Below are 15,396 nucleotides of genomic sequence, written 5' to 3'. Positions count from 1 at the left end.
AACTCATCAGGAGGCGTATTCCCCTCTTCCATCCCCTTCCAAATTTTATTTTTTAAAGGAAGAGACAGTTAAATTTAGGATTGTAGCAGACAAAAGAGTGCTTCCTTCCAGAGGCATGAAAACCAAATCAAAAGAAGTTGCTTAAGAAAGAAAGCGTCCTGGTTAAAGAGGAATTCTGTCTGTGAGATCCCTGTAGTCATGCATTATAATTAGGGCTAACCACAACACATTATGTGAAATGTATAATTTGCAAATGCACACTTTATGGAAACCAAAAGCTGACCTGCCTCTGGTTTACTGAAGATTGTATTTGTTTAACTCCTCACATGAACAGTGTACTTAAAGTGAATGAACCCTGCTGTTACTCATTTCCATGTGGCGTTTAGGTTCATTAGGAGCTGAATCTGCAGTTCTGTCTCAGGGAAAACTCCAATATGTTAATAGCTGATGTAAAGATCTGCACAAAGAAAGCCATTTGGAGCACACAATGGTGAAATGTTTTGATCCTGCAAAACCTATAAATAGTGTTACATATTCCAGAGCACCATCTACTGGCACATTTTCTATTAATTAATTGGTTACATATGTCCTGACAGAACACACTCATAACACCATGGACTAGAAAGGAGGCCCCAAATATATATAAATAATTATACAATTACAGAATGCAAGTTATTAAGTCAAAGCAGGTTTGTGCTCTACACATTTTACAAGGCTTTGTCTAGTTAAATTTTAAATATCTCCAGGGGTAGGGCTTCCTTTACCTTTGGGAGGCTAGTCCATAGTCTAACAGAACTCACTATCGGAAGCTTTCCTTATATATTTGTCAGACATCTCCATTTTTTAACCTTATCACATTACTTTGAGTTGTATTCTTGGTGCCATCTTAAATAATTCTTCTCTCTCCTTTGTGTTTATACACTTCAACTCCTTATGGACACTTTTTCTGTCCCTTCTTAGGCATCACTTAGTCAAGTTGTACATATTTGGCTCTTCTAATTTTTCCTCATAAAGTGATCTCTCAAACCTATTGATAACTATTGTTGCTCTTTGCTCAAATCCCTTGAATTTGTCTGAATTTTTCAGTTATTATGGTGCCAAAACCAGCATTAAAAGGTACAGAATGAGGTTAGTGTGTAGACCAGAGGTGGGCAAACTACGGCCCGCGGGCCACATCTGGCCTGTGGGACCCTCCCTGCCCGGTCCCTGAGCTCCTGGCCCGGGAGGCGAGCTCCCGCCTCCTCCCCCGCTATTCCGCCTCCCCTGCAGCCTCAGCTCACTGCACCGCCGGTGCAATGCTCTGGGCGACGGGGCTGCGAGCTCTGGCTGGGCAGTGCAGCTGCAGAGCCACGGCCCGACGCGGTGCTCTGTGCTGCATGGTGGCATGGTTGGCTCCAATAGGGCTCCAGCCGGGCGGCACGGCTGTCTGTCCTGGTGCCCTGGGGGCGAGAAGCAGGGGTGGGGGGGGACGGATAGCGGGCGGGGGCCGGGCCACACCTGGGTGTTTGCGGAGGCACAGCCTCCCCTAACCGGCCTCCATACAATTTCAAAAACCCGATGTGGCCCTCAGGCCAAAAAGTTTGCCTGCCCCGGTGTAGACCCTCAAGGCTTGATTTCTCACATTTACAGAAAACTATTGTGTAAATCACCTTGAATGACTGGGAACATCAACTCAGGGTTACTTCAATTTTTAAAAAAATAGTAGAGCAAGATAATGCATACTTTGTTATCTTCAGTTACAGAGTTCTGTTCCTAACCATCATGGATGTGGTTGGAAATAGGTCTGTGTCTCATGGCAAACAGTCATATGTGATGCCGGCAAACCAGGTGCCAGCTCATGTTGAAGCCCTGGGCCAATTCACTGGTGTATTAGTATAGATCAAAGTGATAGTGTGTTTGGTGTTTAAACTTCATGAAAACTAGTGGGATATTACTTGCATTGTTTTGACTTATCTGTATCTCATTACAATGCAGTAGCAAACACTTACCTTGTGTACACCTCTGTAACTAAAGAACCCATCAAATGAGCCATGAAATGAGAAAAGCCTGGTGGAATGCAAATGAAGAACTTTAGCAAAAGTGCTAATTTCAAAGCAAGTGGTCATTGTGTGTTAGATCAGAGACGAAGATTCAGAATGCATTCCTCACTCACCGTCATCAAAGGAGAAGCCTTTGTGGGTAGTGACCCTGTCAGTTGAGAAGAAGCCATAAGTATGGATTCAAGGAAACATCCTGCATCTCTGGACTGTTTGAGTTCTTACAGGGAAATATACCAAATGCAAAGCTGTATCTCTGGGGATCTCCATCTGGGTATCCTGAAAAGACTTTCAGGAACCTGGCAGTTTATTATGCCACTGCCACCATTTGGAATTACAAACCATGACTCACCTGTACATATATTTTTACCTGCTTTAGCCTCTCGATAACTCTCACTTCCTTTTCTTAGCTAATAAACCTACAGTTATTTTACTATAGAATTGGCTAACAATGTTGTCTTGGGTGTAAGATCTAGAATACCAACTGACAGGATCAGCTCCAGGTTTTTTGCCGCCCCAAGCAGGAAAAAAAAGCAGGTCCCACCACCGAAGCAAAAAAAAAAGTTGGAGTGTTGCCCTTTGAGAAGTGCCGCCTCTAAAGAGCCGGAATGTCGCCCCTTGAGAAGGGCCGCCCCAAGCACATGCTTGGAACGCTGGTGCCTAGAGCCGGCCCTGCAACTGATCTGAAGTAAGTGACTGGTCTCTTGGGACTGGGAGCAACCTGATGTGGTGTGATTTTCGGTGTAAATGAGCTTTTTATCACAATGTCCAGTTTGTCTGAGTGGCAAGACAGACTGAAGAGTCTAAGGGGACTGTGTGTGACTCTATGGTAAGACTGGTATAGTGATCCAGCAGTTTACATTTGTCACTGGCTTGGTGAAATCTAATTATAGAATGCACAAGTTTGGGGTGTCTGTCCTGAGGCAGGCACTTACAGTCATGAGCCACTCCAGACCGTGTGATATATTTTTATTCTAATGTGCTGAGAGTTACCCTCCAGGTATAGTCTGCAGCCCTCAAAACTAAAGTGGGTTGAATAAAGCCTTTCAAATTCAGATGGATTTTATTACCAGTGGGTGCAATCTCATGGATTTATCTGAAGTAGACATTAACTAGAAAGGTACTGCACATGCCTCCGTAACATGGCCGTAAGATTTCCTTTACATCAGTTTATGTAATAGCTGGGCATGGGTGCAATGCACCTTACCAAAAACCTGTCATATCTTTGAGGTGTGGAATTATCTGATGTATTCTTCCAGTGACACTAGAACATTTCTGCCATATATAATGAGTCTTTATCCATACTTACCTGTAGGTATTGTTATAGTAAAAGACAGGCTTTAATTATACGAGTCTGGGCATGTGGATGCGTTGTGCATACCAGCAGTCTGAGGCTCTGGATGGGTTCTGATTATAGCAGCCTGGGCATGTGGATGGACTCTGACAATCTAATGATTTTTTTTCAATGCCACAGCCCATCCTATCAAGAAAACATATCAGAGAATGCAAACTGCTCAGTTTACATTAACCACTTACGATAATGGAGATTGGCTCATGCCACACATAAAAGTACAGTAATTGCAGTGAAACTATATTGCAATGGTACATTGGGTTTCATTAAGAGGCAGTTTCGTCTTACAGCTTGGCTTATTGATTCAGAGCAAAGACGTCATTCAACCATTCCATGCCAGTTTGCCACTCCCACCCATTCATGAATAAAAATGATCAGGTCAGTGTTTTCTTTGAAGCTCTGTAAGTTGATTCTGTAAGTGTACTAATAAAGTGTGTGTCTCATAAATATGAATAGCACTCAATACACTTTGATTGTTTAACACTGCTTTTTAACACTGCTTTTTTATATTAAACAGCTTAAACTAGATGAACGATAAACAGATTTTGCCAGTAAAGCACTTATTGGCCGTAACAAAAATCATGCTATCATGATCTTGTTTTAGCCTTTCTCATACTGCTGAGAGGGACCATGGTCTCTCTTTCAATTGTTTTCTCTGAGAGATGCATCAATTTAAGTGTTTGAAAGACTTATCGTTTCTATTGATAGTGTATCATGGTTTTTAAATGGATTCAGTACAGTTCCATCTCCAGCTGCTAAGAACTCATTACCTCCACTGGAAGATAATTGCTCTACAGCCAAAATGCTTCTGAAATAAATGTAGTCAAACTTTACTAATTCTGGGTCACTGAGAACGAAAATGATGCTTAAAATTGTTGATTGGCTCTAGTTTTCAAGATATGCTATTGGGTCAGTATACACGACCCTTGACTTGGGAATGGCGGAAGATAAGTGAGTTATAAAGGGAAGGGATCTCAATTTAAACCAAAACTGACTAAAATACATCTTTGACTGGATCTATGAATAAATCTATGACTGGGTTTGGACAGTACCTCCTTTTTAGGCAAAACAATGAATGATGCAATCTGAAGCTGGTATTGCGTCATACATGATATGAATTGCATCATGTTATTCCTAGAAGTCTTGGATGATGCAATCATAACGAAGCTTACATCACTCTGCTGAACAAATTGCCCTATATCAGCTCTAGAAATCATACAGTGTCGTGCTCTCATTTTTTGTCAGTGTTTGATTTTGCAAAGGGACACATTTCTGTTTAGCCAAAGTGAGCAGAGATGCCTCGTACTTGTGTGAACAGTGCAGATAACTTCTGCTATGTTTGTGGTGAAGTGACTTTTGCATCACAAAAGCGCAGTATAACCACTATGGTTAAGAAAGCCTATCACCTTTATTTTGGCTGCAAAATTGGAGATCAGGACAAGAGGTGGGCCCCACACATATGCTGCAACGCTTGTGCAACAAATCTTCGCCAGTGGTTGAACAGGAAAAGTAAATCTATGCTTTTTGCAGTGCCAATGATTTGGAGAGAGCCAACAGATCATACCAGCAATTGTTACTTCTGCATGGTGCCTCCAGTTGGGAAACGTGTGTCAAAGAAGAAAAAGTGGACTGTGCATTATCCAAACATTCCATCAGCTATACGCCCAGTACCCCACGGAGAAGGACTGCCGGTTCCTGATGCACCATATCATTCTCACTTGAGTCAGACGAGGAAGAGGAAGAGGATGAAACTTCTGGTCCTGAACCATCAATGTCACAGGACCCACATTTTCTCCCACCCTCCTCCTCTGAACCACACCTCATAACACAAGGTGAACTGAATGACCTTGTCAGGGATTTGGAACTACCCAAGAGTAAGGCAGAGCTGTTGGGCTCCAGACTACAGCAGTGGAATCTCCTGGCAGGTGATGTTAGGGTTTCCATGTTCCGTGACCGTCAAAAGGATCTTGTCCCATTCTTCTTCATGGAAGGTGATCTTGTAGCCGGCAACAACATCGATGGTTTGATGGCAGCCCTCAACATCGTTCACGATCCAGATGAGTGGAGACTGCTCATTGATTCATCGAAGACGAGTCTTAAAGCTGTTTTACTGCATAATGGCAATGTTTTGCTATCAATTCCAGTTGGTCATGCAGTCCATATGAAGGAAACCTATGACAACATGAAACAACTTTTGAGGTGCATAAACTATGACCAACATCAGTGGCAACTTTGTGGCGATTTGAAGGTTGTTGCTCTCTTGCTTGGTCTGCAGACCGGATACACAAAGTACTGCTGTTTTCTCTGCAAATGGGATAGTCGTGCAAGAGATTCCCACTACATCAAGAAAGATTGGCCACTCCGACAGTCATTGGAGCCTGGGAGGAAAAGTGTTCAGCATCCACCACTTGTTGAATCAAGGAAGATTTTGTTACTACCCTTACACATCAAGCTGGGTCTGATGAAGAACTTTGTCAAGGCCATTGACAAAACACAAGCAGCTTTCAAGTACCTCCATGGAAAATTTCCAAGGTTAAGTGAAGCTACGATAAAGGAAGGTGTCTTTGTTGGTCCTCAGATTCGTGAACTTCTTCGAGATGATGCATTTGACCATGCACTGTGTGGCAAGGAAAAGACAGCATGGAAAGCCTTCCAGTTAGTGGCAATAAATTTTCTCGGAAACAACAAGGCAGACAACTACAGGTTGTTGGTGGAAAACCTCCTCAAGGCATACAAAAGCCTTAGTTGCAACATGTCACTAAAGATACATTTTTTGCACTCTCATCTAGATTTTTTTCCACCGAACTGCGGAGCAGTGAGCGACGAGCACGGCGAGCGATTTCACCAGGACATTGCAACAATGGAGAAACGCTATCAGGGCAAATGGAGCCCATCAATGCTTGCAGACTATTGCTGGACAGTGACAAGAGATGCTCCATTTAATGAATACAAGAGACAAGCCAAGAAGCGCCGAGTAGACACTGAATAGGACTAAACTATGTACATAATAGTTTTTTGCCTTTTGTTTCATAATAAATTTTATTTATATAACCCTTTTGCTGATTTTTAAAGTGTTACATAAACAGGACAGGTGAAATATTATCATGTAAAGCAACCATAAACACATGAAAAGACCTAGGATTACAATTTATGATTAAAACTCTACTATCTACACAATATATATAGACATAAAATGTAAAAACTTAAATATCTTAGAAACAGTAGCCAATCAGTTGTTTTAATTGTCATATTTGAATTCAGCACATCAAAATACATAATAAATAGCACATTTTATCTCTGAAGCAGACGACTTCTCAAAAATTGTAGACCAGTGTAATTTTACTGGCTAGCAGGTTGAAGCAGTGCTGTGACAGTTCTCTGTATATTTCTAGCTTTAGTTTATCACAAAAAAACCCCCAAACAAAACAAATGAGGTTAACCCTTTGTGTAAGGAACCAGATGGCACTAGGAAGGCCTATTGCCTCACTAAGAAGATTCTACTTTTAAGAAGGGTGTAGGCCTTCAGCATGGGGTCAGGTCATTTAAGATAACAGAAGTTAGAGGTGAGAGAGACTGAGCAGGTGACTGATACCATTGCCCTGCAAGAGCAGGTACATGCACAAAACATTTTGTTCTTTCAAAAGCTTACAACTGAATATTAACTTAATACAGCTTTTAAACTTTACTAAGCAAAAGAAAAATGCTGCTTGTAACCATCTTAATTTAAATGAAACAAGCACAGAAAGTTTCCTTGCCTTGTTAAATCTTTCCTTAAACTTTCCCTTTATTATTTTAGTAGTTTAACAGAATACTGTACTGTACTGTATTTTCTTTCTTTTTTTGGTCTCTGCTGCTGATTGATTGCGTACTTCCGGTTCCAGATGAGGTGTCTGGTTGACCGATCACTTTGTAACACAGGTGTTTGTAATGCTGAGGTTCTACTGCATATACCGGATAACCCCCCTACTGTTTGTTTATTCCTGCAGATTTTCTCTCTTGTAGATTGTACAATCTCTGTCTGCACCTGGCTCAATATGCAAATAGGTATACAGTACACAAATTGCCAGACAAGGAGATAAATGTCAGTTGCCTCATGGCTGAAAGAAACACTTTCCAGGTATGTCACCTGGTGATTTGTCTGGATTCCAAGACCTTAACAATGTAGTTTTTTAGTAATAGATCCACGACTACTTAAATATTATCTGTACATACATTTTGCAGTGATTATGATGAACAGTGGGTGACTGGCTTTCGGTAGATACCTCATGCTACCCTATAGTGAACTATTATTCAGATTGCCAACCCAGGGGATTCCTGTAAAACCTTATACACCCCTGTCCTCTGCCAGTCGGCATCAAGGAGTCCATGCATCACCCCCATTAAAACACTCTCCTTCCCCAAGGTGTTTGGAGTCTCTCCAATGTTTGCTAGTCCCACTCACTGGCTTGTCACAGTCGGTTATCTGCTGACCAATTAGTTGTCCTACCATCTGTCCATCTTTATACATACTAACTATAGCAATTGTTTAGGTTGTCCTAACCAATTTTCACATACAGAACTTCCATTTTGACATGGAAGAGGTTTTGGTTTTGAATTTGGGCGGCTTCTCTGTTATTATCTTAAGTCAAGATTGGTCCTATACCACATTCTACAAGAATAAGGGGAAGAGGAATCCTTAACATTGGATTCATGGATGGGTGAGGAGGCCTGTTAGTAGGAGCCTTCCACCAGTGGTTACATGAGTCCATTAACATACAGCCCATATTTTATCAAGAGGCTCCCTCAAAAGTGTATCCTTAGCCAGTGAATCAAGTGAATCAAGATTGCATGCCCTTGCAGAGGGGAGGAGGGAGGAACTAGCATTTAAAACAAATCCAGTCTCATAATCATAACTAGGCAGGGAGACAACACCAATGGGCAACCAATTTACAGGAAGTTCCCTTAGTTCTTGAAAAGAACATCTAAGTGTAGACAGAAGGTAGCACAATACAGGTGAGGTGAGTGGAGTAAAGACCCTGTTGGGAGGGTGAAGCATGTCCCTTTCTTCCCTTAAGGAATTTTTTTTTAAATAGGTTATTTGGTACAGTCTGGTGCATTCCAAAGAAAATGTTTGCTCAAAAGTGTTTTTTTGAGCTGCGGGGATAATTCACCCCTGACAGGGATGACTTAGCAATACCTAGAAAGGGGTGACTAGCTGAGGCAGAGAATGTATCCAGTTCTCCACCTGGGTGGTAGAATTTTAAGAGGGGGCTGCCTCCCCTAGATCACTGAGTGGGACTGAGAGAACTCAGCTCACAGTAGAAAAGGGAATGTTGGGAAATACAGAAACTAAATGTGTCCAGTGTAGTTATTTGCAGAAAACTGAGGCAACTAGATCCACTAGTAATCCAACTGCTTCCTCTGCTTTTGTGTTCTTTCAGCTTCTTTGAAATGCCTTCCACGGGCTGCCAGGCAACCATAAATATATGCATATTCCATATAGCAACCATTATGTTCCTGCCTTTCACGTCTCTTGACACAGTTTGGAACAGGTGCTTTAAAAAAACAACAACAACCCAACACCTGTAACGAACTATCGTTGCTGGATAATATGAAACAAGCAGGGGAGTACAAGCTATTTGCAGTCACACACAAGAGCTGCAATGTTTCTGTTGCCTCTCTGGCTTTATATTCTCATGAGGGTGAAAAAGAAGGCTGGATTTGCCCCATTGAACTTGTTTAGCTTCTAAAGGTGGTATTGGCATAAATATAGTAGTAGAAAGAGTTGGTGTGTGAACATAAAGATTACAGTTCTGTAATCACTCTAATGTCTTAGAAAACTAGCCACCTCACCTAATGCAACACATGCTGTTACCTATGGGAAATTGCAGTGCTTCGAAGCAAGAGAAGAGCAGTGCAAAGATGATTGTTTTGACAGAACCCTACAAAATATCCTATATCTTTGGTAGATTTTGCATAAGGAATTTATTTCTTTATAGTCAATATGAAATCTAACTTAAAAAAATATCTGGAGCAGTTATAGTCAAAATAGTTCTAACTTCCTTTTCAGAAGGGTCAAAGGTAAGCAAAAATAAGTTTGTAAAAACAGATTTTTAAGCTGTTCTAAGCTTGGTCACTTTGTTGGAAGTTGTGGGCCAAATTCTGCAATCACTCATATTTACACCAGTGCAACCCATTGACTTCAATGGAGTTGCTTTGGATTGATGTACCAGTTAAAATGAGATTTATTGACAAAAATCACAGATGAATATACAAATCACTGACCAGGATAATCCCACAGTGAGGTGGTAGGATTTACAGGTGTAAAAGGAAAGCAACATACAGTCAGATCACAAATTCAAGCTTTACAATTAACACCTGGTCCTTGTGGTACATTGCCTGTTGCATTAAGAACCTTTGGGAAGCAATATAATGTAACAAATCATAAGCAACATAAACAGATGCTAGACATCATAAAGGAAACAAGATGCACTGGAAAAAGGAACAACAAAATAAATAAATAAATTGAGCAGACTGGGTATTTCTAATTAGCCCCAGATAGTTCATTTTCATGGATAAGTAGATATCTGCATAATATAGATGTGTAAAGCTTTCATGCTAGCTCAAGATGGGTGTTCTTCCTCTTTATTGCCAGCAGATGTCTCTCTTGAATACCGCATGGCATCATAGTTGATGTGCTTAATTCAGATTTAAGATCAAGCTGCAGATCTTCTAGCTAGTTCCCAATTAGTTGAAATTCTGTTCTGGATTGTGGAGCAGTGTGGCTTTACATCTAGAAACTTAGAAACAAAGTGTGATATAACCGGAAAAGTAATCAAGAATAAATAGAGCCTCATGATCAAAATGTGCCTCAGTTTTAGAATAAACTGGGATAATGAAAGGAAGCACTGCAGGAAGGACAGTTTGAAAGAAATCTGGTTTGATGGTGAAGAAAAACTTTCTTACAACATTGGAGGGCTCCAACCAGGCTCGTGTAATCCTTTTAACAAAAATCTCTTGTTAGCTAAAGTTTATAGTCTGTTCAGTTGATACAGCCATTAAAATGCAGAGTATGGATGGTGCTTCAATAATTTGCAATATCATGACAAATTGCCTAGATAAGGACAGCAAGAATGGACCTTTAGTGGCCTTACTGAAGCGCCAAACAAAAATATAATAGAAGTCATGCAGAACATTCCTAGCTAGTTCACAGTTTTACTGTCTATTACAATAGATGCTGAATTTTAACATATTCTTAAAAATATGTTAAATATATGTTGTGCTCAAGGTTAAATGATTCTCGATATTAAGCTCTTTGGGACAGGGTTCTGTATTGGTAGAGTGCCCAGCACAATGGAGCCCTGATCCATGAATGGGGATCCTAGATACTACCAGTCTAACTAAATAATAATAATAATAATAATGAATAGATGCTACAGTCTAGTAGGTCTCAACCTTTTCTGTACTATGACCCAATGTTATAATAAAAAAGAGTTTCAGGTTCAATTCTCCCTTTTAGCCACAAAGAAAGGTAGGGAGGTCACAACCCGTCTGAGCTTGTTTGCAACCTCTCTTGGGTCATGATCCCCCCAGGTTACGAACTCTTTATATAGACTAATTTAGACATTATCTTCTTTTATAGCTTGGCCTCAGTCTCTAGATGTCTTCGTGTTTTTTCTTCTTCTTTTGATTGGGAAGGACAGTGCACTGGAGCAACATCAGAGAAGGTGCTTGTTGGAGAAAGGAACTAAGGAATTGTGGAGGGAGGTAGAATTGGTAGATTTTCCTGAGCAGGTGAGTGGAAGGTGATGAGATCTAGGTAGAAGCAGACATGCTCAGTACCTTGGAAGCAGGAATGATGAGTTTGTGATTTATTTGGAGCCAGTGAAGGAACTGCTTTAGGGGAGTGATATGGCTGGAATAGCAGCTGAGGAAGATGTGTTTGGTGATAGCCACATTGATATACTGGAGGGAGTGAGGCTGTTATACAGACAAAACTACACAGGATCTTTTAAGGGGGCAAGACAAAGATGCCACATTTATTATTATAACCATTTGATTTATGACCAATAACTAATATTTTAATCCTTATACACACACATTATACCTAATACCTACACACACACACACACACCAGATGTTCTGCAGCTGGTGCATAGTTACCAGTCCTGAACATAGCTTGAGTCTATGGCTTGAGTTTGCAGCTTGGGTTCGTAGCTTGTGGTGGCTAACTGGCCAGGAAAGCTGGGCACAAGGACGAGCTGGGTCTCTGTTGGGCATGCACCGATGCCCTTCCATGTTGGCAGCAGACTGTTACCCTCCTCCAAAGTTTTTCATCTTACCCATCCTTTTTGTAGGCTTTAGTTTGAATCCAGAGTCTATAGGTCTTGCTGTGTCGCCCTGCCTCTGGGTTTGGTGATTGATCACTCGTCAATTGCAGATGTGACTTTCAGCCTGGGACCTGGCTTTAATCTTCCTTCTATTGTACCTTTGTTCTTCTCTTTTTGGGGTGGACTCTTCTTACTTTGTTAGGGCTCTTGTCTGCATCTTCAGCCATTGGTGTTTGAACTCTATTTCGTCAGGACAGGCTGGGGCTGGAGGTTGATTCCATCATCCATACGTACCTCATTCACACATCTCAACTAAACTAATAAGATTACAGCAGGGTTTGCAAAAATGAAGGTTGCAGCAAGCCGTTACAAAATGGAGTAAGCGTTTTAAAATGGTTTGCATTACAATATGGCAAACAGTGAACAGAAGTTACAATATAGACAAGTGTAGTGGATGGTGAACAGAAGTTACAGTACTGAAACCGTGCAAGTCTTAGTGATTTAAGCAGGAATTGCCTTGACAGTGAAATTTACAAGAGCAACTGGCTGAACAGCTATGGATCTTAACAAGCATCTTAATTGTCAATTAGCCAGTTATTGGGGTAACCGGTTTATGAATGAATGTTGTTTCATTCATAAAACTTTACTTATGAAGTTATATTAATAAAATGAACAATTAAAAACAATTTCATTTAGCAAGGCCATGCTAGAAAGTCCAGCAAGAAGGTTAATTGTCATGGTGGGAGATCATGAAAATATGGACTAAGGTTTGGCTAGTAGGGACAGATATAGATGGATTTGGGATATGGTACAAAGGAAGAAATAAAATGTAGAAATGGCCTGAATATGAGGGGTAAAAAATAAGACGTTGGAAATGGGATGAATGGTGGAAATGAGAGACCCAGAGGAGTTCTAGTTTTAACATGTTGAGTTGTTATGCTAGGCAAGGATTTGCAAGTCTAGTCCTTAATACGTACAGCACCAGTGAAATGTAGATGCCTCTGGGCGATGACGGCAACCACTGGGCACACAGCTCCCTGAATAATCATAGAATCATAGATTCATAGAAATGGTTGTGGGGAGGGGAAACTTAGGCCAACAATAGTAGGTTAAACCTCCACTCTTATGAAAAGTGCTGAGAGATCTTTAACATCCACACAGATCAAACCAGAGCTAATTTTTAACCACATTGAGCCTGATCCTACCCTGATTTCAACAGGAGCTATGCCCAGTAAGGAGAGCATGGGTGAGCCAAATGGCTTTAAAACTGATTGTAGATTCACAATACTACAGAGAAACTCTGGGCTTGTGCTCAGCAAAATTCTCCAAAGAGAAATAAACTGGTACAGACCCTGGGCTTGATTCCAGCTGCTCTGGGCCACCCTGGAGCTTTTGTCAATTTTGGTAATCCCCACTGTCAGGGGGATACCCAGCTGGAGCTACCATAATGTGTCTATGCCGCTCCCTCTATCAATCGCAAGTGCAGGCGACACGGCTGGGGGAAAGGGGACCTGGCCAAACCGTGCAGTATGTTGATCCCCAACTGCCAGAATGGCAACTGGTCTGATTTAGCCTTGAGGCTGCTTTTAGTTTATACAAGGGCAGAGCTGGCTCGAGGATTAGTTTTCCATAAAGCCATCTTTTTCCTCTCCTCCGATCAGGGCCAGTTCCAGGCACCAGCTTAACAAGCAGATGCTTGGGGCGGCCAAGGGAGAGGGGCGGCACCTGCGGCAATTTGGGGGCGGCAGGTCCCTCACTCCCTCTAGGAGCGAAGGAGCTGCTGCTGAACTGCCGCCGCCGATCGCGGCTTTTTTTTTTCTTTTTCCCAATTGATGCCACCGATCGCGATTGCGGCTTTCTTTTTTTTTTTTTTGCTTGGGGCAGCAGAAATGCTGGAGCCGGCCTTGCCTCCGATGTGCTGAGCAATTCTCAGCTGGAGCAGAGGATCTAGCCCGCTGTCAGGTGTTAGTGTTTAGCTTGAGCTGCAAAGTAGTACTTTCTATTAAAAAAGATACACTTCTGGAAAATTGCTTCTCACTGAATCGCTAGAGAATCATGCCATGTATTTTTCAAAAGCTTTTACTACAAATCCTTTAAGAAACCACAACACATATCCAAAATTATACTTTAGAAATACACTCCTAGAAATAAACTCTTTCACTGGCCTTTGTATTACTTTTCAAGTTTTTAGTTTCCTTTGTGTAAAGCTGTTTCTTTTTCATTCAGAGTTTGTCTCTTCAGGAAATCTCTATCTAATATCACCAGCTTCCAGTGGCACATGCTGTGTGGTTTCTGGGGCCATAACTCCTATAAAAGTTATTGTCAAAACTGAACAGTTTTTCATGTAAGAACAAAGGGGGCTCTTGATGAAATTAGCCACTGCCAAATTTCCAGCAAAGAAAAGGAAAACCAAGCCATACTGTCCCCTACATTCCCAAGTTTGGACTTGTAAATTGGTGGAGACTTTCCAAACAGCCTTAAGGAATTTGGAAGTCCGATTACCATTAAAATTAACAGGATCTGAATGCCCTGTTCCCCTAGGTGGCTTGAAAATCTCACCCACGGAGTTTCATTTGCTGCATTCTAACCTCTAAGAGGGTAGGGTTATGTTTGTCCCCCACCCCCTTAGAAACAACAGAATTTGTTTCCCTAACCCAGTAAATCCACCTGATTCATGGAGGCCAGAGCCATCTCCTTAGAGATTGTCTCTCTGCATTGTCTTAGGGGCCTGCCAGGCTGTATCTCACTTTCTATGCTTCCAAATACAACCGCTCTGGCTCCTGCCCCCAGAAGCCTTTGCACACAGGATGTTGCAGAGGGGGAAAGTGGTTAAACTGCTGATCAGAAGGTCAGCGTTGGGGAAAGGGAGAGAGTTGGACAGAGATCATCCTCCTTCCCCATCTCCGTGTGGTGGAGTTCCAGTCTCCATGATAAGGTTCTCTAGGGTCAAGGGAAGGGAGTGATGAGGCTGTGGAGATAACACTCCCATATTCTGTGATCCCAATCCGAGCTCGACTGATGTTTTCTGTGGTGTTCACCCATGGATGGAGGCAGTATAGATCAAAATGCACAGATAGCAGGGAATGTGACTGTCACAGGCTGCTGTAGGTTATTGTGTCCAGTAATATGGTGGGTTTAAAAAGTGGGGTGAGTAATTTTATGACCATCGGTGACATTGGTATTTGCACAAGTTGAGACAATGCTAATCAAATTTCATTTTTCAGGTTATCTGGTTGCCTACAACTGTCAGGAAAGAATTTTTTGCTCTCATGTAGCATTGAACAATTGGGGATTGCCTTATAGATCTTTTTCACTTTCCTGTGAAGCACTCAGTATTCAATACTGCCAGACTTGATGGTCTAATCTGGTACAAGTGCAGAATATGTTCCACAATTGTTTCTTCACTACTGTACAGTCAAACACGTCCCAAAAAAATTAGTTAAACTGGTACTAGATATTTTAAAGTCAGACACATAGGGAAAAAAATCCACTTAAGGTCTTGATCTTCTTAATGATTCCTACTTTCTGTCTCCTTTTCTTTAATGATTTCTTTAGAATGACTTTAAAGCATGATTTTTTTAAAGGATTCTCAGCCTTTTAGAAATTCTTAGGACTAAAGGCTTCTTGAAAGCTTTTCCACTAGGGCAATATTAAATTTAACCACATATACCTGTATATAATCCATTAATATATTTTTATA

This window comes from Malaclemys terrapin, chromosome 4 (assembly GCF_027887155.1).
Source record: "Malaclemys terrapin pileata isolate rMalTer1 chromosome 4, rMalTer1.hap1, whole genome shotgun sequence".
Taxonomy (NCBI): Eukaryota; Metazoa; Chordata; order Testudines; family Emydidae; genus Malaclemys; species Malaclemys terrapin.
This window is presented reverse-complemented; position numbering follows the sequence as displayed.